Source organism: Rhineura floridana, chromosome 15 (genome assembly GCF_030035675.1).
Source record: "Rhineura floridana isolate rRhiFlo1 chromosome 15, rRhiFlo1.hap2, whole genome shotgun sequence".
Classification (NCBI taxonomy): domain Eukaryota; kingdom Metazoa; phylum Chordata; class Lepidosauria; order Squamata; family Rhineuridae; genus Rhineura; species Rhineura floridana.
In genome coordinates, this window is record NC_084494.1 from 30,405,599 (window position 1) to 30,431,360 (window position 25,762).

At 43.5% G+C, this 25,762-nt stretch overlaps 1 long non-coding RNA gene across 4 annotated transcripts in view; it reads right to left on the reverse strand.

Moving 5' to 3' along the window:
- Positions 1 to 2,304: 2,304 nt before the first annotated feature.
- Positions 2,305 to 25,762, reverse strand: part of LOC133370335 (uncharacterized) — a 41,943-nt gene continuing 18,485 nt past the window's right edge. For 2 of the 4 annotated variants that reach the window (XR_009759116.1, XR_009759115.1), the window contains exons 3-5: positions 24,523 to 24,706; positions 24,028 to 24,223; positions 8,735 to 8,942 (exon numbers count right to left, since the gene is read on the reverse strand). This is a non-coding gene — a long non-coding RNA (uncharacterized LOC133370335). Of the gene's footprint in view, positions 2,457 to 8,734; positions 8,943 to 24,027; positions 24,224 to 24,522; positions 24,707 to 25,762 lie in introns of those variants that run through there. The other 2 variants (XR_009759117.1, XR_009759118.1) reach the window with 2 other exon arrangements.

Sequence of the window (25,762 nt, forward strand, 5' to 3'; positions counted from 1 at the left end):
TGAAAGCTGTGGACCCCCAATAAACAAACAAACAAACAATTTAACTGCATTGGAAATTGGTGTGGGTTTTTTTGTGCCCAGTTCATGGACCCCCTGAAGCCCATCATGGACCACAAGAACCCCTGATGTAGACAGTGGAAGCGCTACTCTGGAGTAACAAAGGGCATCTTGCAGCCTGTCCTACAGGAGGGTGGGAGGGTGCTTGACCCGAATATAAATCCATATATTTGTTGCAAATGGATTTGTCCCTTAATAGGATAGTAAGGAGTCTCATGGGTCATCAGTTACAACCCTACTGCCAGACAGAGGAAAAGAGTTTGAAAGAAATCTTTCCTAAACATCTTTATTCCTTCTTGTCTTTCCACACCAATCCAAATCCTGTATCAATTTGACTGTCAAGTAACCCCTCCATGTCTACCATGGCACCTATGAATATTTCAGAGGATTCTATCAGAGCCAGTGTGGTGCAGTGGTTAAGGTGTTGGACTATGACCTGGGAGACCAGGGTTCGAATCCCCACACAGCCATGAAGCTCACTGGGTGACCTTGGGCCAGTCACTGCCTCTCAGCCTCAGAGGAAGGCAATGGTAAACCCCCTCTGAATACTGCTTACCATGAAAACCCTATTCATAGGGTAGCCATAAGTCGGAATCGACTTCAAGGCAGTCCATTTCCATTTTTGTTGTGAACCGCCCAGAGAGCTTCGGCTATGGGACGGTATACAAATACAATAAATAAATAAATAAAATAGTATTCAAGAGCATGTGTGGGCAGAAAGTAGATCAGGTCCCATTGCTCTTTCCAAGCCTCTGTGCAATGCACTGCAGCTATCTGTGCCTTAGGAACTGCTCCTTTGGGGCAGGGTTACCATTGCCTGACAACGCGGTATGCAAGAGGTCACTAGAGACAGGCTCCCCAGCACTGGGGCTCCATAGCTGCACTGTTTTTATGGTATGGTATATTTACTTTTGTTTCTAACAGTGTTGTACGTTGCTTGGAGGCCTTAGGTAACAAGCAACTAATAAATTATTATTTTAAATCCTCTTGGAAATTCATTAGCTAGCACTGTCATGTTAATTTCTCCTAACAAACATATTTTTGTAAGCAATTTTGACTAATGTACACATTTTGTCAAGAAATTTATCCTGATATCATGCTTTTTTGTATTTTCACTAGTATATTCATTTTCATGCACATTTCCGATACATGCATTCTTGTAACATTGTTTGACTGGCAAACTGCATTTGCAAAATTCGGATAAGTACACATTTTGAAGGATGACTGTGTTTTGGTTCTCATATTGTTTCGGAAAGTGAGAATTTGATTGATTCGTCTTTAAATGAATTGAAACTGAATTGAATTTATCCCCCATCCCTGCTCATGAGACAGAACTGCACAGCTCCACCCTGCTTGCCTACAATGGTGCTTTTAGCTGCAGAGGCACAAGTACCTGTTTGCACCCCAACAGCTGAAGCTGTTCCCCTGTGCCCCAGCTAGAGGATGAGGCTGCCCAAACAAAATTGCATGGGGATGGCCACTGGAAAAAAAAACCCACCCTCATTCCTGTGCTCAGTTGCTTGTAAATAACCGCAGAAGCAACAGCCAGGAATGATACGAGTTAAGAAGTGGTGAGTTTTGCCTCCTAAGCCAGGTGCTATCCTAGGCAGGTGCCTAGGCTTGCCTAGCAGGTTAGCTAGAAAAAAAAGTTTCCCCTCATGAAATCCCGGGAGTCCCAGGAACATGGTCATGAGACCCAGCGGTTTCTCAAAGGCATGTCCAGTTATTTACAGAAGGAAGTTATGCGCAACTGCCATCCAAACTCATTCCTCCCCTTTTATTTATTAATTTTAGAACGTGAGCCAGAGTTCGAGCTTGGCATTTCTTTCAACAACTAATATTGCCCTTTTTTTGCTCTCATGAAAAGCACCAGGGTCCATATCGCTCGCCCAGATATGTCACAACCAGGCACTGTGAATAAGCGGAGGGGAGAACATGATGGTGAGAGGGGTATTAGATGGAGAAGTGGGGTGATGAAAATCAATCGATAGAGGTCTCCAAATGAGCCCAAACCTAGTTTTCTGTAGTAGCTTTTATACCTCTGAGCTCTGAACAAAAAGACAAGTCACTGCTTGTTAGCAAAGCAGCAGAGGAACAGGGAAGGTATCCTGGGCCCTGTGTGTACAGCCTGCATGACTAGAACCTGTTTCCCCAGGTCAGGGCACCACCATTCATTCCCATATTGTTTTCGCTGGATCTGAATTAACCATACTCCTCCCAGTGTCCCTGTTAGAATCCTACCTTTCGCATTCACCTGTGTGGCTCAGCAACCAAGGAGGATTCCCACGTCTTGGCATTACAAAGGCAACTCCTGTTTTTAGGGAGGCGGGGTGTCTTTCAAGAGGGCTACGATGCATTTTAAAGAACATTGTCACTTATTCCAGAACCACCACATCACCCTGTAAAACAAAATGGGTGTCTCTTTATTTATTATAAATATTTTTATACCACCACACTCCAATGATATTCCCAAAAGAATAAAACAGTTAAAATGTGTGTGTGTGTCTGTTTGTATGCAAAATGCCACAAAATTATCAAAGCAGCATAAAACAGCAGGATTAAAACTGCATTTAAAAAGCGTGGGGAAATTAAAAGGTCTTGGCCTGTTGCCAAAAGGCTCAGTGGAAGTGAATCTGCTTTGCATGCAGAAGAACCTGAGTTTAATCCCTGGCATATCTTGGTACCGTTGAGAGAGACCCCTGCATGAAACCCTAGGGCCTAGAGAGCTGCTGCATTCCATGTAGAAAATACTGAGCTAGATGGACCAATGGTCTGATTCAGTATAAGGCAGCTTTCTATGCTCCTAAGGTAGGCACCAGGGAGCCTTTCTATGGAGAGTGTCCCACTTTTGGGGTGCCATCACATAGAAGCCTGTCCCTCTGGTAAAAAAATGTTTAATATTATAGCAATAGCCATAATCTGGATCAGCCAGCGGAGTTGGGCTGCGCTGGGGCCAGTGAGGGGCCACCCTGAGCTCCTGGGCTCTCAGCCAATGCCCTACCTGGCCCACTGCTGGAGCTGGGCCTGAACGAAGAGAGATCAAGGAGCACCATTGCCCCCAAGCTATGAACCTGTTCCTTCAGAGGGAGTGCAGCCTTGACTAGCATGGGGTAAATAGCATTTTCTGGTACATTACTATAGTCAGGCACTGATTTAGGACTTCTTACATATTCGTCTTAATGTGATGAAAAGGAGAAATAGACTATGGTGCCATCCACATACTGGTGACAGACACCTCACTACAGACCTCTGAATGATCTCATCCAGAGGTTTCAAGTGAACACTTAAAATAGCATGGGAAACAAAACAGAACACTGCATGGCCCCATAACATAAATGCCAAGGAACTGAGCGGTACTGAAACCAGACATCCAGGTAGGAAGAGCCCTTCCCAGGTCATGCTTTTAAGTCCAGTGCTACAGTGGATCTCCTCTTCAATTAAATACATACCAGTATTATTTATTCTTGAAATAATCTCAGCTTCTGCATACTCTTATATCTGGAAATTTGGAGGGGGGGTGGGAAAAAAGGCATAAAGGGGAAAGGTAAAACAAGAGGAAGGAGGCCACTGTTTGATATTTTTGAAAGGAATGAACAGAAACCATTATCTGACAGCAGAGATTCTAAGGGATGGAAATACTGCACCAAAGATCAAAATCTCTGTGCCAAATTATCAAAGGCACAAACCCCCAATGACTCAGAATACAACTTATGTCTCCGATTTCAATGTGAGCTGCCATGCCTTTTTTGAAAAGAAAATTAACTATAACAAGTCTATGAATACATGGCACTTGTTCATTCCAATTTTGTGAATTGTTCAAGTCATGGCATAAAAATGCGGCAGGGAACCTGTGACCCTGCAAATGTTGGACGCCTACATCCTGAATCACTGGCCATGCACTTTGGGTTGATGTGACTTACAGTCCATCGACATCTCGAGGGCCTCACATTCCCTACCACTGGGATAAAAGAAGCCTGGCAGTCTTGACTTGATCATGAAGCTTGCCAAATTCATGCTCCACAGCTACACAAACACATTGTGAATCATTCAACAGATCAGTATCTCCCAAACTTCTTTTTTTTTTTTTTTCAATAATTTTTATTCAGATTTTCATAAAACATACAAGACAAAATCATAAAACATTCAAAGACAAAAAACAAAATCAAAAATAGTTAAACAAAAAGAAAAAAAGAAAAAAAAAACAAAAATAAAAAATAAAGAGTAAAATATTGACTTCCCATTTGTCAAAGATCAAATCAGTTATAAGTCTATAATATATAACAATCCTGTCTCTTAAGTCATATTATAAAATCACTTTCCTCCAGTAGTTATCTTACTTAATCATCAAATCTCATAAACATTACTTTATTCTTTCCACAAAAAGTCAAAGAGAGGTTTCAATTCTTTAAGAAATATATCTATCAATTTTTTTTTCCAGATAAGCATATCGATTAATCCATCTCATTACTAATTATGATAATCTTATTGTCATAACCATAGTCAAAATAAACATTTCAATTAATCCATCACATCAGAATCTGTTAGGTTCAATAATTTCAGTAGCCATTGTTCTATTATCTCTATTAGTTCCATTTTCCATCTTCCATCTTCAGTAGTCTTGTTAAGTCCAGTAATTTCAATATCCAATCTTCCATTATCAGTATTCCATAATAATCTTGCTGTCAAAGCCATAGTCATATAGTAAGAGTCTGATGGGGATTACCTCTATCCCAAATATTTTCTTGCCATCCATTCTGAATAAGTTGCTGAAATACTGCTGTAAAATCATATCTCTGTTCTTTTTTTCAAAATACACTGGGTCATCTCTTAAAAGTTTTTCCATTGTCACATGGCTGCAGTTAATTCCATAGATTTTCTCTATATTGGGCTCCATCACATCATTCCAGTCCAGAAGATTATCCATGCCATTGATAACTTTATCTCTAGAATCTTCATTCATTTCTTCAGAGATAACATTGAGTTCCAAACAATAGATTTTATTTCTAAAGTCCATAGACTCCAAATCTTGTTCCTGTTCCACGTTGGTTCCAATCTCCGGGATCTCCTCTCTCACAGGGACCCCTATTCCAGTCTCCAGGGTCTCCTCTCTCACAGGGACCCCTGTTCCAATCTCCGGGGTCTCCTCTCTCACAGGGACCCCTTCCAGGGTCACCTCTCTCACAGGGACCCTTATATCTTTAATCTCCTGCTTCATTTTACTCAATTCAATTTTCGTTATCTCAATCTCATCCATTATTTTCTGAAACATAGTTATTTCCAGATTTTCAGCCACTTTCTTAATTGCCATTTTAAAAGAAAAATATAGGAAAACCACTTCTTATTTCAGCAACAATTGGGTTAATACTCCAAACTTGGTGACATCACAGTATAAACAGAGCAGACAGCCTTATCTCTCCAATAGTTAAGTAAACAAAATGCAGTTCCCAGGATCGAAACAATTAATGGCAATCGTCAAGAAACAGATTCGTCAAAATAAAATAGACCAAAAAGAGAGTAGTCTCAAAACAGTATAATATTTTTCAAAATAAAAATCTGGAATAGAAATCCCTCTTCTGTGTATATCTTTAGAATGCAAATCCAGGACAGCTTTTTGCAACAAAAACAGAGATAAGCTATTAATTAGTGCGTAGCAGAGAGAAGTTATGGCTCCCCAGTGAGATGTCAAAAACTGATCAATCTGGCAAATCTCTTTTAAACAGCAACAATTTAAGTCAAGTAAAAGAAAAATATAGAAAGAAGGGTGCTTGCCTGTTAGTGCGTTCTCTCTTAGAAGATAAGATGAACGTTCGCTTTAACAGATAGAGCTTGCTGTTGAAAATCCGTCCCACCTTCGTCGGCTGGACCTCGTCCCATAAATTAATGAGATCTGGTCGTCCCAACAAAAATAGGCTTTGAGGTTAATCTCTTCGTTTCTCCCTACCCGGGAGAAGTTTAATCAGTCAAAAAAAAAAGAAAAAACTGACTGATATATCTGAATAAGCTTCTTTTGAGGCAGGAGCCCGTCTCAAAAGCAGGCACAGGCTAAGTCACCCTTCCCGGAAGTCCAGTATCTCCCAAACTTCTGAGGCCTGAGGGACACTTCCTTTTCCTCGAATTCAAACTGCAGGCACAGTTTATTCTTAATACAAGAAAACTTTACTTTTAGATGGAGTAAAGGGAGGATAGAAATGCCTACCTACTCTCAGAGGAGCTTACTTCTCACCCAACTAAATATACCTTCTCTGAGAATAGGTATTTATGCAAAGACAACTTACCTGCCGCCCAGATAATAGCAGGGAGGTAAGACCAGAACAGTGACTCATACAGAAACAATGGGCAGCCTCTGTGAATAGAGACTTTGGGATCAGGGGAGCCTTTCATGCTTTTAATGATCTATTTCGCCTGGCATAGTAGCTGTTCTCTCTTCTGCCTTGGCACACAGTTTGGGAATTGCTACACTGGTAGGGAATGTAACATGGATCACTGTCCTTGAGGTGACTGCAAGAAGTAACCCCTGGATAGAACAGGCGACAGGAAATCGCATCTCTCTGAGTGGCCCATATTTGTCAAATTATGAGCTGGTAAAACTGAAGCAGAGACCGAAAAGCCAATTGGTATTAACACTTTAGACCTCGGAAAAGGTTCCTGACAGAATGGGGTCCCAATCTGGCCCTTCAGCTCTCGTTTTAACAGACCACTAAGCCAGTGGGGGGGGGTATTTACATGAGCAAACTCTGGACCCCAGCAACATTGCTATCATGATTCTGCAACACCTTCATGACATTTAATTACATACCATTACACTGTAACAGAATGTGCATTATTTTAAAGCATTAATACAGCACTTCAGAAAATGCAAAGTGCTTTAAAATTCTAACGTTGTTCACCTTCTGCAAAGCAGCAGGTAATAATTCCTATTTTATAGATGGAAGAAGGTAGAGGAAGAAAAATACCCAAAGGCCACTTAACGAACCATACGTTATACGCTGCCTACTTAGGTACCCTTTATTCATTGTGTTATTCTGCATCCTGTTCTTCCTCCAAGCAGCTTAAGGCAGCATATGTAAGGGTTAGCCCATTTTATCCTCACGACAACCCTGTGAGGCTGTTGGGCATATAACAGGGCAGATTAGAGAGAGGGATCAGCCCAAAGTCACCCAGAAAGCATCAGGGATGTGGAGGAATTGGAACTCAGGACCTCTTAACTGCTATGATACCCTTGAAGAAGGCACAGCTCAGTGGCAGAGTGCAAGCTTTGCACACAAAGTCCCAGGTTCATGCAAAACACATGCTCTACCATCACGTTATGGCCCTTCCACAAGGGCCTCCGTCTGGCAAAAGCTCTCCAAGCTCACAAGCTCTCCTTCCCAGTTCTGCTGCTAGATCCTTTTAAGTCAGTATGGGGAACCTTTGGCACCTCCAGATGTTGCTGAACTACAACTTCCATCAGCCCCAGCAAGTATGGCCAATGGCCACGGATAATAGGAGTTGTAGTTCAGCAACATCTGGAGGGACGCAAGTTCCCCAGACCTGTTTTAAGTGGAGATACCAAAGATTGAAACTGGGACCTTCTGCATAAAAAGCATGACTTCTCCCTACAAAGTACTTACAACAAACTTGTTGCCGGATTCATGTACTGAGAGCCCTTCTGGACCACCGTGGAAAATCCCTTCCCACTAGTTCCCTGAGCCTGAACCAACAGCCGAGGCAAGCGGGTTGGGATGGAGAGTGTGGCAAGGGGGGTGGTAGTTTGTGAGTGCCTGGGTGTGTTTGTTTGGGAGTCCCTCTGTGTGTCTGTAGTTCCCGTGGGGGGGGGGGTTCGCATGCAAAGTGCAAAGAGAGAGAGAGAGAGAGAGAGAGAACACACATATATATATTTATTTATTTATTTAATTAAGCTTATATACCGCCCGACTAGCAACAGCTCTCTGGGTGGTGAACATTAAAAATACAATAAAAATAACACAAAACTGTACACAAAACTGTACAGTCTAAAATCAAAATATAATAATTTAGAATTAACAGGAATTAAAATGCCTCAGAGAAGATAAAGGTTTTAACCTGGCGCCGAAAAGATGATAGTGTCGGCGCCAGGCGTACCTCCTCAGGGACACCATTCCATAGTTCAGGGGCCACCACTGAGAAGGCCCTAGATCTTGTCACCACTCTCCGGGCTTCCCTATGAGTCGGAACCCGGAGGAGGGCCTTTGTAGTAGACCGTAGTGTACGGGCCAGTTCATATCGGGAGAGGCGTTCCGACAGATATCGTGGTCCCGCGCCGTATAAGGCTTTATAGGTAAGTACCAACACTTTGAATCTGGCCCGGAAGCATATTGGAAGCCAGTGCAAACGGGCTAGCACAGGTGTTATATGCTCAGACCGCTTAGTTCTTGTTAGCAGTCTGGCCGCTGCATTTTGCACTAGCTGTAGCTTCCGAATCGTCTTCAAAGGTAGCCCTACGTAAAGCGCATTGCAGTAGTCCAGACGCGAGGTTACCATAGCATGTACCACTGATGAGAGGTCCTCCTTACTCAGATAGGTACGTAGCTGGGCTACCAACCGAAGTTGGTAGAATGCATTCCGGGCCACCGAGGCTACATGAGCCTCAAGTGTGAGGGAAGAGTCTAAGATGACTCCCAGACTACGCACCTGTTCCTTTAGGGGAAGTGTAACCCCATCCAGGACAGGGTATATATCCACCATCTGATCAGAGAAACCATCCACCAGCAGCATCTCAGTCTTGTCAGGATTGAGTCTCAGTTTGTTAGTTCTCATCCAGTCCATTGTCGCAGCCAGGGGTATAGTCATCCAGGGTCTCCGGTGGTCTTAGACCTCTTACCTTTTTGGGAGCCAGGTCCCAGCAGGGTCCATATATCTGCAGCATCCTATGAGCATGAAAGGGAGGGTGTTAGCCACTGAGAAGAGTTTTCTAAAGCAGTATTCAAGACTGGCCAGATTATTCAATAATCTTAGAAGGTTGTATAATCTTAGAAGGGGGCATGGTTGTGAGGGGGCATGGCAGTGACTATTATTAAAGGACGCTGCACTTCTGAGTGTGTGTGTGTGTGTGTGTGTGTGTGTGTGTGTGTGTGAGTGAGAGTGAGAGAGAGAGAGAGAGAGAGCCAGAGGGGAAATATCGCCCAAGTATCTGACAGATCTTAGAAAGTGTATCTTTCTCCAGGGGGGACAATTTATTTTGGAACCTGATTTGATTATGTGTGTGTTCTTTCAACTGCTTTCCCCATAGATCTTTCAGTAACCAATTGATTCCTTCCCTGTGACTGAATGCATGCCAAAGCAGTCAATAATGGGGTGTAAATATATAAATTGGGTGATGGGAAACGTTTCGCAGGTGTCTCCTGAAGGATGCTAGGAAGCCTGCAACCCTCTGTGGCTTACACACACATATGCACACACACACACACACACACTGAGCTTATTATGCCCTCTGCTGATGCAAATCTGTGTTTGCTTGGGGGAGGGGAAGAGAAAGAGAGGAAACCAGAGAGGATCCCATCACCCATTCTCATTAGAATTTTATTTCTTTGGAAGGCTTCTGTATGTCACGCCTGTGCTGCAAGTTATAACATAGGAAGGATTTCTTTCTCCATCCACTCACATCACCAGTAGAGGCTCAACATAACTCAGTGGCAGAGCACATGCTTTGCATGCAGAAGGTCCCAGGGATCAATCCCTGGCATCTTCAGCGCAAAGGCTCATACAGCAGGTGCTAGGAAAGAGTCTCTGCCAAAGACCCTGGAGAATAGGGATAGGGGAGGAATTCAATTCAGCTCACATTTAAAGGCGAACCTATCTAATCTGCACTTTCTGAAATAATGCGTGAACTGAAGGACAGTCATCTTTCAAAGCTTGCCCTTCTCCAAATGTTCTCCAGCCAAGGAATCTGTACAGAAATGCATATACTCTGGTAAAGTGTGCATATATTCATGAAAACAACTGACAAAGAGGCATTATATTAGGGGGGAAAGCTTTGCAAAAATGTGCATATTAGGTAAAATTGCATACAATATATTGTATGGAATTTGCATACTGTATAGCATACAGTATATTTAGATAAATTTGCTGACGAGTTCTTTTGATAACTCTTTTTTTAGAAAAAATCTCAAACTGAAGTGGAAATGTAGAGAAGTGAACTTTACATTGGAAAAAAATGAGAGAAACAAATTGATATATTCACTGATCCCTACTGGAGAGCCACTACCAGTCAGAGCAGACAATACTAGGCTAGATGGACACATATTCTGACCTGGTATAAGGCAGCCTTCCACAAACACTTCTGTATTTGAATTCATACTCCCTTCTGATGTTCTCTCACTTCTGTTAGCCTATTACAGATACAAAGTTTATGACTTTTATGGTCCTCACAGCAACCTTGTGGAGACAGGCCACTGTAGGCTATGAAATGTCACTCAGTGAGTCCATAACTGAGCAGAGATTTGAATGTAGGCCTCCTAAACCCAACCCTCAAGACACCGGATCTCTTCACTTCCATTTTACTTTTTTGCTACCACACAACTGAAAGCTGTTTCTAAAATCATGAGAGCTAGAATCCTCATTTCTCTGCTATAACAAGTAAAAAAACTGGGGTCCTCAGGTTTCTAATAGGATCTTCAACGTTGCTTTAGAGTGGATAGGTTGTCCATCCTTCCTTTATGTACTGGCTCTGTGGCCCATTAAACTTATGTCATATCCTGAAGGGATACTCTAGTAATACAGTTCTGAGTAGAATTAAAGCTAACAGATGTCTCCTCAACAGCAGCAGGATTTGCAGCCACAGGCATCTAAACTGTGAACATGAATGATACCTTGGAGCGGTAATCGCCATCTACAGATATGGTAAGACTGAGGAAGTCAGCAGGACCTAAACTGAAACTGCTGAGTTAGAGTTGCAGGCCAAAAACAAAGAGGGGTCTTTTATGAATGGACGAAAGAGAATGGAAAGAATCTATGTACAGTATATTGGTGAAATGCTCCCCCTTCCACAGATGCAGACATGCTGGGAGGCAAAATAGGAACGGAGGGGGGCAGGGTAGGAGAGGGTCTCTGCTGATGATAGTGACCCTCTTCCCTTACAGGAAAACACTGAGGCCATGAAATGTTCCAGACACATCCTTCCCCAAACCAGTTGTGGCTGTGGTGGCACAACCCTGTACTTCCCTCTAGTTACTAAGGAATATCCCCAGCAGTGGAGGACAATGATTGAATGCTAGCCCTGCCCAAGGGTAGGGAGGGAAAGAGAAAGAAGAAAAGGAATTGTGTTGGCCTCCCTGCCCTTCCAAACCGACCTCAAGGGGGAACAACACAAGGCAAACACACACACAAATAAAACATGGGTGATGGTGCTTATCTTGACAGCCCCAAACAATTTGTAGGCTTCTCAGAGGCATTCAGGGATGTAGTTGTCAGGGGTCTTAGGGGGTCTTAGACTCCTTACTCTTTGGGGAGCTGGGTCTCTATGTCTCTAGCATCCTATGAGCCAATCAGCATGAAAGGGGAGTGTGTTAGCCACTAAGAAGCATCTTCTAAGTTGCTTCCTTGCCCTTTACTGCTGATAGGAGCCAATCAGAGTGAAAGGAGGAGAGTCAGGCACTGAGAAGACACTCCTCAGTAGCTAACACTCTCCTCTTTCATGCTTATGGCTCCTAGGAACATCTGTTGTTGTGGGGGAAGGCATTAACAAGGATCTCATCCGCAACTCCGCAGCAAAAAAAAGGGGGGAAGAGATGTGGCTGTGCGTTTCATGGAAGAACCCTGCACTTCTGAATTTGCCACTACACTACTGGAAGCATCTGGTTGGCCACTGTGGGAACAGAATGCTGAATGAGATGGACTTTTGATCTGATCCAGCAGGGCTCTGCTTTCAACTCAGGATCATCAGGCAGTGTCCTTATCCCAGGGTGAGGAATCTTAGACCTGGAGGCCGGATGTGGTCCTCCAGTCATTTCCAGCTACCCCATGGAACTCTCACCAGGCCACACCCTCTCTCTATAAGCTACAACCCTCACTGTCACTGCTTCAGACCCCAAGTGTTTTTGCCTGGCTGGAATATGCCCTTTGATAATGTCCCTTGTGTGTCTGGATGGACAATAGAGAGGTGTATGTGAGTGTAGAACATAGCCTACTGTACAAAGGTAAAATTAGCAACAGATCTGACTTGCCAGGTGTGAAGGAGGGCCATCTTTTCTCCATCTCTGTTTTATAAAGTCAGTTTTTCTCACCTCTCTTGAGTTAGGCATGTTGGAATTGTGGGAAGGCAACTCAGACTGGCTTGGTTTGCACGACCAAAGGGAGATAGAGAGGAGACCTCCAGGTTGCTGGGCAGTAACTGTCATCTGCTCATCTTCTTTCTTGTAAACTGATACCCTTAGAGATGCTGACCACACCTCCAACTCCTCCTTCCTGTTTCTCCTCCATCGCTGGGGGAGAGGAGGTATCTCTGCTTTGTCTCTCCCACCTGAAGCATGAGGTCAAAGACCATGCCTGGTATTTGCATCTCCAGCGTAGCTAGTTAGAACTAGAATCCCTTGACTATCTATTATGTATTTCCTTTACTAAAGCAAACTTTTCTTATTTCACAAAGTCCAAAGCCTCAGTGATTGTAGTGGAGTAAAAGTCTGCTCCTCACAGGTAAAGTCACTCACATACTCCCAATCCACTGTGCTTCTGCTGGATCACCAGCTAATTCTGCAAATGAGGCATCTGGGGCAGATCAGAAGCTGGATATCTGAGATGCTTCTTCCTGCTCCCATCCCACCAGGATTGTTTGCCTCCCAGTGGCATCGGAGCAGAACTCCCGCCGGTTTGTAACAGGTGCACGGAGAGCAGCGTGGATGCCTCCCAACTACTGTTTCAAAGGCAGAAAATCCAGGCATGCAGATAATAAACACTAATGATCATCTCTACAATCGCTCACTGTGTAATGGATTCACGCCGCCAGTGCTGCTATCGGCCTCACTCCATTTATCTTGTTTGAGACTGCAAATATGCCAGGTTTTTATCAACTTGACCGCCCAAACCCTTTGCCTCCCCTGCCACCAGGTAAGGGAATGTCGTTATAAAGGCACCAAGCTGACAGTTTCCAGGACACCCATTGAGTTTCTCTCACCCGTGTTTAAAAGACAGCACTTAGCCAGGCTTAAAGTCCCATCCTCAAAGCACACATAAAGGGGAGATTAGAAAACAAAACAAATATGTGTTTTCTGGACCTGCTGCCGCGGAAGCCACAGGAAGTCAAATGCACAGAAAGAAAAAAAGGAAAATCAAACAAATGATTTAAGTATCTCAAGGTGCAAGACGACAATCCACTGAGTAACAATCAGTGAGACATCATTCTACAAAGGATATGTGGCACCTGAAGACCAACCATTTCACTGTGGCACAGGAAGACAAAATATGGATGTGTTTGAGTCTTTAAGATGTTACTAAACTCTTTTGCCATTTTTAGAACAACAGACAAAACCTTTCTCTGTTTGCCTCAATCAGTCAGTCAAATTCAGAGGATATGGTTCTGGCTGCTATTGCCAGATTTAGGCATTTAGGGTGCCTGAGACATTAGAACGGTGCCCATGTTAGGCCTCATATGCACCGCCATTTTTGACTGGAGTTATTACACTGGCAGCACCATCCCATTAGTGTTGCTAATTCCCTTCTGGAGCATACCGATAATGAAACCCTTCAGCAGCTACTCACAATCATCATAACTAGCAACCCTCCTGGGGATCAGGTTCTTACTCCTCTGGGCAAGTTTCCTCATTCGGTCCAGTTCTAGCATTAAAATCACCTGCTAGAATGACAAGAGCTTCTGAGAGATCAATCAGTAAATTGGAAATATATTCTTCCAATTTAATCCAGTTGGCTCTTATTAAAGTTTTTCGAGAAAGGGGTGGTAAATACACATTGATCAATACCACTGTTGCTTTTCCCTTACCACTGCTAGCATTTGACCATCCAGGACATTAGGCCCTGCCTTGTGCCAAGTCAGACCACGGGTCCATCCATCTTCTAGTAATAAACCAAACAGCAGTAGTTTCAAGGTCTACAGCCACTCTCAGCTCTGCTGTGGGAGATCCATTAAGGGGCAATTTCCTAAGGTTGATTCAAGCAGTCACTTTTTCCTCATCCACTGTGCACTGATTTCTGTAGTCACTTCATCTTGGGATCAACATGTAAGTTGACTTACTTCAGGCGTCCAATGTTAGATGGATTCTGCTGCCAGTGCGACAAGCTGCAAAAACAGTTTGTTGTACAAAAGTCCTCCCATGGTTCCCCTACAACAGGGAGGCAGGGGAGGGAGAGAACTCATTCAGTGCATGCCTAGTGGCAGTCTTGTATCTTGTTGTTGATCACAAGCTAAATATGAGCCAACAGTGTGATGTGGATGCAAAAAAGGCAAGTGCTATTTTAGGCTGCATTAACAGAAGTAGAGTTTCCAAATCGCGTGAAGTATTGGTTCCCCTCTATTTGGCACTGGTTAGGCCTCATTTTGAGTACAGCGTCCAGTTCTGGACACCACACTTTAAAAAGGATGCAGACGAACTGGAACGGGTTTAGAGGAGGGCAATGAAGATGATCAGAGGACTACAAACAAAGCCCTATGCAGAGAGACTGAAAGGACTGGACATGTTTAGCCTGGAGAAGAGAAGACTGAGGAGAGATATGATAGCGCTGTTCCAGTACTTGAAAGGTTGCCACACACAGGAGGGCCAGGATCTCTTCTTGATCATCCCAGAGTGCAGGACACGGAATAATGGGGTCAAGTTACAGGAAGCCAGATTTCAAATGAACATCAGGAAAAACTTCCTAACTGTTAGAGCGCTACAAGAATGGAACCAATTACCTAGGGAGGTGGGGCACTCTGTAATACTGGAGGCATTCAAGAGGCAGCTGGACAGGCAACTGTCTGGTATGCTTTTAATTGGGATTCCTGCATTGAGCAGGGGGTTGGACTCGATGGTCTTATAGGCCCCTTCCAACTCTACAATTCTATGATTCTAGTAATCACATTGATTTTTCACATTGATTTAAACATTGATTTTTCAGAAAGGCTTTGCAGGACTAGGTGGGTTTCAAAGAAGGAACTCTCACATTCACATCACACATTTATTCCATTATTATTCCACTTTAAATAGTTGTGGCTTCCTGCAAAGAATCTTGGGAAGTATAGTTTGTGAAGAGTACTGAGACCTGTTGGGTGACCCCTATTGTCCTCATAGTGTTACAATTCTTAGAGTGATTAAAGTATCAATCCCTCTTTCCAGGAAACTCTGAAAATTGCAGGTCTGTGAGGGGAATAGGCAGGGCTGGCTCCAAAGGACGGCCAGGTGGGGGTCTGGGACTATAGGGGCCCAAGGGGTCCCGATGTTCCCCTTCCGCAATTCACAGTAAGATCACTGCCGCAGATCGCATGGCGAAAACACCAGAGCCCCCGCCTTTCCCTTGCTTCTTCAACCTACCTTTCTCGGCTGTTGTGCGGTTGCGCGGGCAGCACTGCCCTTAACCAATAAGGCAGCCGAGGTTTCCCTAAGGGGCTGAAGTCTCTGCCACTATCTTGGCTCATGGCAGGGACTTTTTGTTGCCCTCTTCTATTTCTATACGATAACTATTGTAATAGTTCTCTTTGTCCCTACGTACTAGTCCCTGTATTGTTGCATTTAGGGTTATGACCATGTTTCTATCTCCTTTTGCTTTTGCTTTCCTTCTTTCTTTAACCATTTTAAGAGTTTTGTCAGTCATCCATTGAGGTATTTCTCTCTTTTTAACTAGATGTATTGTCTTTTCGCATTATTCCCTGATAACATCTCTGACTTCAATCCATTGTTCTTCTGGTTCTCTATCAATTAAGTTTAAAGCCTCAGATCTGTTCCTTATTTGATATTCTTCCGGGATGTTATTTAAATTGTATTTTGGTATTACGATTGCTTTGTTCTTCTTTTTTAGCTTTACTCTGATTTTCGGTATTACCAGTTCATGATCTGTATCGCAGTCTGCTCCTGGTCTTGTTTTCGCAGAAAGTATGGAACTTCTCCATCTTCTGCTACCAATTATATAATCAATTTGATTTCTGTATTGACCATTTGGTGATGTCCACATGTACAGTCATTTTTTCGGTTGCTCAAAAACTGTGTTTGCAAGAAATAAATTATTGGCTTCACAGAATTCAGTAAATCTCTCTCTTGCTTCATTTCTATCTCCTAAGCAGCATTTTCCCACAATTTCTAGTTCTTCTCTGTTCCCTACTTTTGCATTCCAATCCCCCATGCTTATCAGAACATCTTGTTTTGGTGTGTGATCAATTTCTTTCTGTACTTCTCGTAAAATCTCTCCAATTCCTCCTGTTTTTGCCAGTGGAGCAAAGACTTGGATGATGGTTATGTTAATAGGTTTCCCGTTTAATCTCACTGATATCACTCACTCAGACCTTGCATTATAGCTCCTAATTGCTTTTGCTACATCACTTCTCACTATTAAAGCAACCCCGTTCCTTGATTTCTCATTTCCTGCATAAAATATTTTGTAGTTGCCTGACTGAAAATGTCCCATTCCTGTCCATTTTAATTCACTCACGCAAAGTATTGTAATGTTGATGCATTCCATTACTTCCTTGACAATTTCTAACTTTCCCTGGTTCACGCTTCTCACGTTCCATGTTCCTATTGTGTAGGTCGTACAACTCTAGACTCTCCTTTCACATCTGTGCGCAAAAGCCTCTGGGCTTGCTTTTGGCTTTGACCCAGTGGCATCATTAGTCACAGCCCTACTTGTACTTGTCTGTTGTTCTTCCCCAGTAACTCAGTGAGTGCCATCTGACCTGGGGGTCTCATCTTCCAGCACTATCCCGTGTTGCATTTTGGATACTCTGTTCATAGGGTTTTCGTAGTAAGAGATATTCAGAGGTGGTTTACCATTGCCTTCCTCTGAGTTTGGATGCATCTTAGTCTGGTGTCTCAGCTTTGACCATTCTGCCTTGGATTACCCTGCCAGGAGTATAGCCTCTTGGTCTAGACTCTCGACGGCATTGCTCTCAGTGTTAAGGTGTGCATCCTAGACATGCTAGATGAGGATTGGCATCTGCAGGCTCCTTCTTTTTAGAGATTCCTTTTCCCTGTCTCTCTCTCTTCCTCCTCTTCCCCCCCCCCCAACTCGGTGTGCTATCTTGGCTGTCAGGCCCAGTTATCTCTGAAATCAAATCCCTGGGCAGATCTCAAGCAGAGACACACGAAGCACATTAGTCACTGCAGTTGCAGGCCCCTTAGAAATAAATCATTGGAGACATCCTCAGTGGCAAGAGGAGAAATGTGAGCCCAGCCAGGCCTTTTTTCTGGAATCTGGCAACTGAAAAGGCTTCCCTGAGCCTTGATAAGCCAGTGACAAGGAGGCTTGCTGATGCTAAGCAACTCGGAGATGTCCCTGTCTCTTTAAATCTCCATCCAAATATCTGTGTCCTACTGATGCCAGAGAGGAAGTCTAAAAGAAAAGGGGGGAAAACATCAACACAGACCTGCAGTGGAGAGGAAAAAACACCCTTCCCTACTCCAGGAAAGAGCCGCTTGCTGTGTAGTGGACCCTTCAAAAGTGGATGTTCCCAGCGCAGCAAAGGAACCTCGAGTTACCTAACACGCCCTCTTCCCAGGCACTGACCACTGTGCTGACTTAACAAATGATGGTGGAACACAAATAAAGAGATAATGAGGCAGGAGGTCTCATTTCTATAGGAAACACAGCAGGGAAAATAAATCATTATTGCTCAACAGCAACGCACAAAAATACAACCGAAAAAGAAACAGGGAGGAGCAGAATACCCAAAGAGGCTTATAATTGAGCTATTTTTAAAAGCTCTTTTTTTTAAAAAAAATTATTCACCTCCTTAAAAGGAGGAAGTACTTAAAAATTAAGAGCTTTTTTTGGCCTATGCAAAAACAGAAACATTTGAACCCGACGTTTTAAAAATAAATCCAGAGTATAATGCAAAGCCCAAATTAGAAAGTGGGTGGAGAGTGCCTTATATGAGACACACAGGATTTTCTAGGAGAATGAAAAGGCAAGCAGCAGGTTGTTTCAGAGAACAATGGCTCTGGTAGGGGTCTCAGACGTGATACTGGTGTTACATGGCTTTCGCTGTTAGCCTCCATTTGGTGTCCAAATATGGGTCAAAAATGAGTATGTCTAAAGTGGATGACCATAGGAAATTACCCCTGCTTTGGCTCTATGTATAATCTCATGCGTGGCTTCCTTCCCCTGACCTACTTACTAGAAGAGGTCAGGAGAAATCAAGATGCTGTTTGACCTTCTCTTCAAGAAGCTAAGTTGCAATAATGGTAATGAAATAATGTATTGGTAAACAAAAGGGCACCAGGTGGGCTTTTGACATCCTAAAGCCAGGGTTTATTCTCATGTGCAGCTAGACGCATTTTGTGCAGAGTAAAAAAAAAAAATGTGCCGCGTGAAATAAGTTTTTGTGCAGTTGGGCATGAGGGATTTAATATGGAGCTGGATAGTTTCTAAAAAAAATAGATGAGAAAAGATAAAAATAGAAAGTGAAAATAAAGATTGTTTCCTTTAAAATCGTCATAACCTTATATTAATAGTATATTATTGAAATAATTACGTGACTAGTTCAGGGGCAGTCTGTGTTCTGGCTGCTTGTGCAGTAGGGGGAAAAAACTTAGAATAAACTCTGCCTAAAGCCTCTAACTTTAGACTTTGGAGACAGGCTCCTTCAACCAGTTGGGAATCCCACAGATTTGCAAATATGAATGAGGTAGAACAATGACCCTGACAGGATGAGTCAGACAACCTCAAGCCATAGTCATTGTTCTTGACAGGCAAATCCAATCAGGAAGACCATGCCCCCAGGTAAACCTTTCACATAAATCATCTGGTAAATCTTCAACCTTCCTAGATTTTATCCAATTCCTTTTCATTTCTTGTTTTGCCCAATCTCCTTGTGTTCACCCATTTTGACCCCTTCTCATTGGTCATTTTTCAATTCCCCTGGATGTACTTTTGGATGCCCCCAGGTCTATTTAATACCAGGTTTAAGGCTTACGTTCTCCTTCTCTCTCCTTCTCTCTCTGTGGTGTGCACTCTGGGTCCTCCTCTCTGCATCACTCTCAAGGAACATTGTTAAACTCACAGCTGGACTTCAGACCTAAGGTTTGGCAAAGGGTCTCTGTCTGACATCCTGCCCTCATATAAAGATCTGAAATCACTGCAGACAGAACTTCTGAGCTCAATGCCTGGGTCTCCAATGCCTTCATCACCTCCACCCAAGCAGCTTCAGGAGCTCTTAGCCAGGGCTAGGAGAGGTAACGTTGCAACTAACTCTATCTTTCCACTGTTATTCCCCCTTTTAGTGTAGGAGCTCTTACCGCTTTAAGTTTAGAAGTGTAGTTTTATTAGAATATTGGTTTCTGTGACCCAATACTGTAAATGTATGCTGATGTGCTTTATTGTTAAACTTATGTTTGCCTTTTTATAATAAACTCCTTTTTCTATATGTTTATGTGGGCACACCTTTTCTAGCTTGGGAGGGTTCAGATACACACACATTACAGCCCTCCGTTTTCATTCCAGCTAAAGATCCTGTTGGGTAGTGTGTTTTAGGGATCACAAGCGTGGCTGAGAGTCCACAATACACAAGTCTATCAAACCCCGTGTGTTAACACCAGATGGATAGATTGATGGGTGGTGAAAAAAAGATTTTCTATCCCTAAACTGAAGCGTAGCTGTCCTATACTTAGGACCACTTCACACCACTTGACACATCACATTATTTGTCAGTTGCCATGGCTGGATTTACACATGCAGGAGAACAAGGAGCTAGAATGAACTTTAACATTAATGGCAGGGGATGAGGGTGGGACATCACATTTCTGAATACCCCCCTACATTAAAACATACACACACACACTCCTTGCAAGTAGAAAGTCTGCACCACAGGGAGAAAAATTCTTGCTCAGGGATGGGAAACCTCAGGCCGGAGGGCCAAATGCAGCCTGTCTGGCCCTTGGGACCGTCTTCAAGCTACAATCCCATCATAGGTCATCCCCCTCATGGGCCCTGCTGCACACCCTCCTGGAGTGTTTTGCCTAGCTGGAATGGATGCTTGCTTGGATGGAGGACTGCGGGGGGGGGGTGTAGAACCCAACCAACAATTCAAAAGTAAAATTTAGATTTGTTGCTCTGCCCAGTTTTGCCTCTAGCCCTGCCCTGCCCACCTCTGGTATGCGATTCCCAGAAGAGAATGCTGCCCTCGGTTAGAAAAAGGGTCCCTATCCCTGCTCTTGCTGAAGCTTGCTTTTTTGCTATGTCAGTTTTATTTATTTGCTAGGAAGGTTTTGTTTTGACATAACAGAACGTTTAAGAATATAACCTACCCCTCAGTCTGAAAAAGTAGAGCCTGCTCTTCCACATCCGTCTGCTGTACTTCTAGAGAATATCTGAATGCGTAAGCTGCCTCCGTTGACAAGCACTGCCCCAGAGGCAATATGAATGTTCTGTCCCAGGTGCATGATTGGCAATACACACACACACACGTGTCATCACTTGAAATTGCAGTCATCATTTAGTTATTTATTTAAGTGTCAAATTTAGCAAAAAACAAACAAACCCAAAGATTTAAAAAAGAGAGCAAAAAACCCACAATGACAATAGCTCACACTGAAAATATAATAGCCATCAGTAGTTATTTATTTTATTTATTTAAAATATTTCTATCCCACAAGGGGCACTCAGGGCGGTTCGCAATACAATCACACACCGTAAATAAAACACAATAAAACATTAAAACAGATAAAAAATACATAAAATAACGTTAACAATTCAAGGGGAGTGATATTAACTAACTTCCCCGGGAAGCGGGTTTGATTGTTAAATCATTCTAAGAATTGTAGCTCTGTGAGGGGAATAGGCATCTCCTAACATCTCTCAGCACCCTTAAAGAACTACAGTTCCCAGGATTTTTTAAGGGAAGTGGTATAACAGTGCTTTAAATGTATAGTGCACATGGGGGCTTTCACACACCATACATAGCTCTGTCCTCAAACAGAGTGGACTGGCCTGGTCACCGGGGCTTAGGAGGAACAGCCAGGGGCTGCTCTCTCTGCCCCCCAGTATATGCCGCCTGAAGCAGTTGCCCCACTTTGTCTAATGGTAGGGCCAAGCCTGTTTGGCTAAGAGATAACAACCGGCCTAAACTGATTCAGTCAGCTTTGGGGCTGACTACGGATTTGAACCTGTCTCTCCCCAGTAAAAATCCAGCACTCTAATCACTATACCACACTGCCTCCAAGTAAATTTCCCAGCTCCTGCTGGGAGGAAGGGCAGGATATAAATCAAATAATAAATAAAATAAATAAATCATGCCCACGTCTTTTCGAGCACAATAGCGGCCAAGCTCACAATAAAAACTTGCAAAAGTAATTAACAATTAAAGAAGTTTTATATACTCTTCCCTGGATTATCTTTCCATGCATTAGCTCTAACCTTCTACTGAAGCATGATCCCTGCAAAATAATACGTATTATACAATACCCTGCCCCACCCCACCCCCCAAATTAGTAGGTGCCTATTAAGAGTGGACATGAATATCAAGATCTGTATTCACAACTGAAACCCACAAAGCCATTTGGACATAAAATCAGATCTTGGCAGTAGTAACTACATAATGACAGAGTCAAGTGACAGATTAGAGTTGCTGGAAAATTTTGAAAATCCAGACACTGATGAAATTACAATAACAATCATCACCCTGCACAGCAAGGAGCAGAGTTCTACTCCTGATTTCTCATTTCAGAGAGTCATAGGAGCCAAGGGATCCTAATCATCACCTCACCCTGCCCCCTGCATTGAGACAAACTCATTTTAGCCATATATTCCTGATAGATGAGGCCGCTTAACACATCAGAAGTGGGTAGTGCACACACTTATCCTAAACCATTTTAGTACGGAAGATGGGATCAGAATCAACAGAAATTTAATTGACAGTGTTTTGAATTAAGTTTCTAGCCCTCATGGCTACCACTGTCTGGAAGACGCAATGGCAAAAACAATTCAAAGACCAGAAAGAAAGTAAAAAAGAAGCCCTGACTGATTATATTTTTCAACACTTTAAGCCTATAAATATTTATATTAAAGGACTGGCAAGAGTTAATTCACAGGCAGGATACTAGCCCATTTGCACTAGTTTTGGTGAGTACATTAATGAATCACTCCCCTTGCATGCTATGTGAATTGCAAATAGCAACAACCTACTTTTTCCTCTCCGCTGATGGTGTCTCTCTCAGTTTGCAAGTCTTTGGCACAGCCTGAGGATGTTGAGCTAAATGCAAAGACTAAGCAGGCTAGAAGAACCAGTCTCGAAAATTTAGCTCCGTTTTGGTTGGGGGCAGGAGACGGGGAGGCACCTTCAGCAAGATTTCATTACATGCGAAAAGATCTCAAAGATGCAGAATTTTCAGCATACTTTCATGACAACTTGCACTGAAACTTAGCATTGTGCATAATTTCCTGCTTTTATCTCACTCCTTACCCCCTTCAATAATCTTTGTGCTTATTTTGTCACAAATTGTACTCATTTCTTTTTCTTGGTTTCAGGGCTGATGAACCAAAGGGAAAGGCCATGGCTCAGCAGCAGAGCACGTGTTTTGCATGAAAAAAGACCTCAATTTTAATCATTTTATAGAATATTAATTGTGGAATTGTAGAAATCATTTTGTTGTTTTTAAAGTCTGTATCTTTTGCATTTGCACTCATTTTGTCTTAGCCTACACCACTTCAATCGCTTCTCACTGTGAAGCAGTTTATCAGTCTGTACAATAAATAAATAAATATCTCTGACATCTGTGGATGGAACTGGAAAAGACTTGTTCATGAAACTTTGAGAGCTGCTGCCAGTTAACATGGGAAAAGGTAGCTTTCTGTGTGTGTTATGTGCTTTCAAATCGCTTACGACTTATGGCAACCCTATGAATCAGCAACCTTCAACACTAGTTTATCTTGGGTGCCTCAGACCTACAATTCCCAGAATTCTCTGGGAAGAGGGAATGATTGTTAAACTACTGAGGGAACTGTAGCTCTGTGAATAGGGGTCTCCTCACAACTCTCAGCATCCTTCACAAACTACACTTCCCATGATTCCTTGAGGGAAGCCATGACTGTATAAAGTGGAATAATACTGGAATAAATGTACAGTGTGAATGTGCCTGCCATTGCTTTTCAACTCTCAGCTGGAAGCAGAATTGAAGTGGTGGTTCCATACAGCACACAATAAAGTGAAATATTTCCCATAACAACCCTACAATTCCCATCCCCAAAGCTGGCAGTCATTTTCTCATATAATAAATAATAATAAATTTAATTTTTGTGTCGCCTATCTGGCCGAAGCCACTCTAGGCGACGTACAAACTAAAATTCAGTAAATCACAATACAATACAGATAAAATACAATAAAATCAGTACGATCATTAATCACAGCAGCATGAAATCAGTTAGGGTGATCAATAGATAATAAAATATCCCAAAAAAGTTAGCCCTCCCCGGAATTCCTGAAGGCCTGTCCAAAAAGCCAAGTTTTTAATGCCCGGCGAAATATATCCAGGGAAGGGGCATGGCGAAGATCGAATGGGAGGGAGTTCCAGAGAGTGGGGGCCACCACTGAAAATGCCCTCTCTCTAGTCCCTACCAACCTAGCTGTTTTAATTGTTATATATTATTCTCCCTTTGCAAAGGGTCTTGCCCTGCCGACTGAAGCACCCATTCTTCCCACCAAACCAAGAAAGCAAGGCTGGTAGCTCATGAGGAGCCAGGCTCAGAATGCTATTATCCAAGAGAGGGACATTGATTAGAAGAGTCACTTGGGTCCCCGGAAGGGGAGGGGGAGTAAATATCACACACAGTTTTTCCACACGTAAGTGTAACAATTTCTGAATGAGAATGGAAAGTTGGACTTACCATGAAGGGTCCTTCTGGTCCACCCAGATCCATAATGGCTACAGCTTCACACGTGGAGATTGAACGGCGCTCACTAGAAGGAGAAGGTCTCTCTGATAGGGTTATCATCACCATATTGGCCTTGTGCAGGGTCTCCACACAGAAAATATATGAGAACACGAGGAATGCCTTCAACTGGTGGCGCAGGCGTAAACATCTGTCGGACACAGAGGGTCATGTAGGGATTGTCTTGGATTTCCTGCAGGATGGTCTAGATCAGGGGTTGGCCCCCAACACACTAAAGCAACAAGCAGCTGTGTTGGGTAGTGTGCTTTCCTCGGTGGGAGGCCACTCTGTAGCAAACCACCCTAGGGTTAAATGTTTTCTAAGGGGGGAATCCATCCTCTCTCCTCCCACTCTGCACAGATTTCCCTCATGGGATCTACTGTTGGTACTCAGAGCCCTCTGCTCTTTGCCCTTTGAACCAGCTCGGTCATCTTCCGTAAAGATACTCACCCTTAAGAAGGTGTTTCTGGTGGCAATGATGTCGGCAAGGAGGGTGGGAGAAATTGGAGCGCTTTCATCCCGAGAGGAGATTTGCATGTTCCACCTTGATAAAGTGGTACTCCGGCCAGATCCTGCTTTCCTACCCAAGGTAAATTCGGTCTTCCACAGGGAACAGGACATTTCCTTGCTCATCCTAGGAGAAGAAATGGCACAAGTTAGATGTCAAGCACATACTCAAAATATATCTGCACAGGACTGAGTCTTTCCATAAAAAGGAGTCTCTGTTTGTTTCATTCAAAAAGGGGGCCCACGGACAGAAGGTGTCCTGATCCACAATTAGCAGATGGGTCAGGGAGTGTGTGTCCATCGTGTACCAGGCTTCTGCCAGATCCCCACCACAGGGTATTATTGCTCATTCAGTCAGAGGAGCAGCTGCCACAGCTGTGCTCCACAGGGAGGTGCTGCTGGGAGAAATCTGCAAGGCAGCTACATGGACACATCCACACTCATCAGGCATTATAAGGTGGATAAGTTCACCTCCGCTGGTGCCGCTTTCAGCAGGAGGGTTCTTCAGAGAGTAGTGGCCTAGACCTGCATTCCCCCCAAGGGATGTTGGGTCCACTGCTTCGGTACATCCTGTTCCTGTATGCTCCACTACCCCGCTGACCGAGAACGGAAAGTTGGACTTACTGTGAAGTGTCCTTCTGGTCAGCGGGGAGTGGAGCATACAGTCCCACCCTGCAGGGGTGTCTAGGCCAAGGGGCGGGAAGGATCTCCTCTCTGACATCCATAGGGTTAAGGTTAGGGTTAGCTCAGTAACCCGGATAGTGTAGGGAGAGCTTCCCATGACAGCCTCCTGCACTGTCTGCTATTGTTCAGTGTTCTTTTACTGTCCACGGTTCATATGTTCAGTTAATTTTTATGATAGTTCGCTGGCCAGCCTTGTGGGGTCAGCTTTATTACAACTGGCAGTTAGAGGGTGGTTCCCTCCCCTTTCGCCTGGCCACCGTCTAACACTTTTTTCCCAGAAGTTTGACTCTGCCTTCAGGAGGAGTTAACCCATTCCTGTATGCTCCACTACCCCGCTGACTGAGAATTTTGTAAGATAAGAAGCAAGCAAGCTGCTGTATTCTGAGTCCAACCATCAGTCCATCATCTAGCTCAGTACTATCTACACTGACTGCCAGCGGCTTTCCAGAGTTTCTGAGAGGGGCCTTTCCCAGCCCTACCTGAAGGCACGAAAGACTGA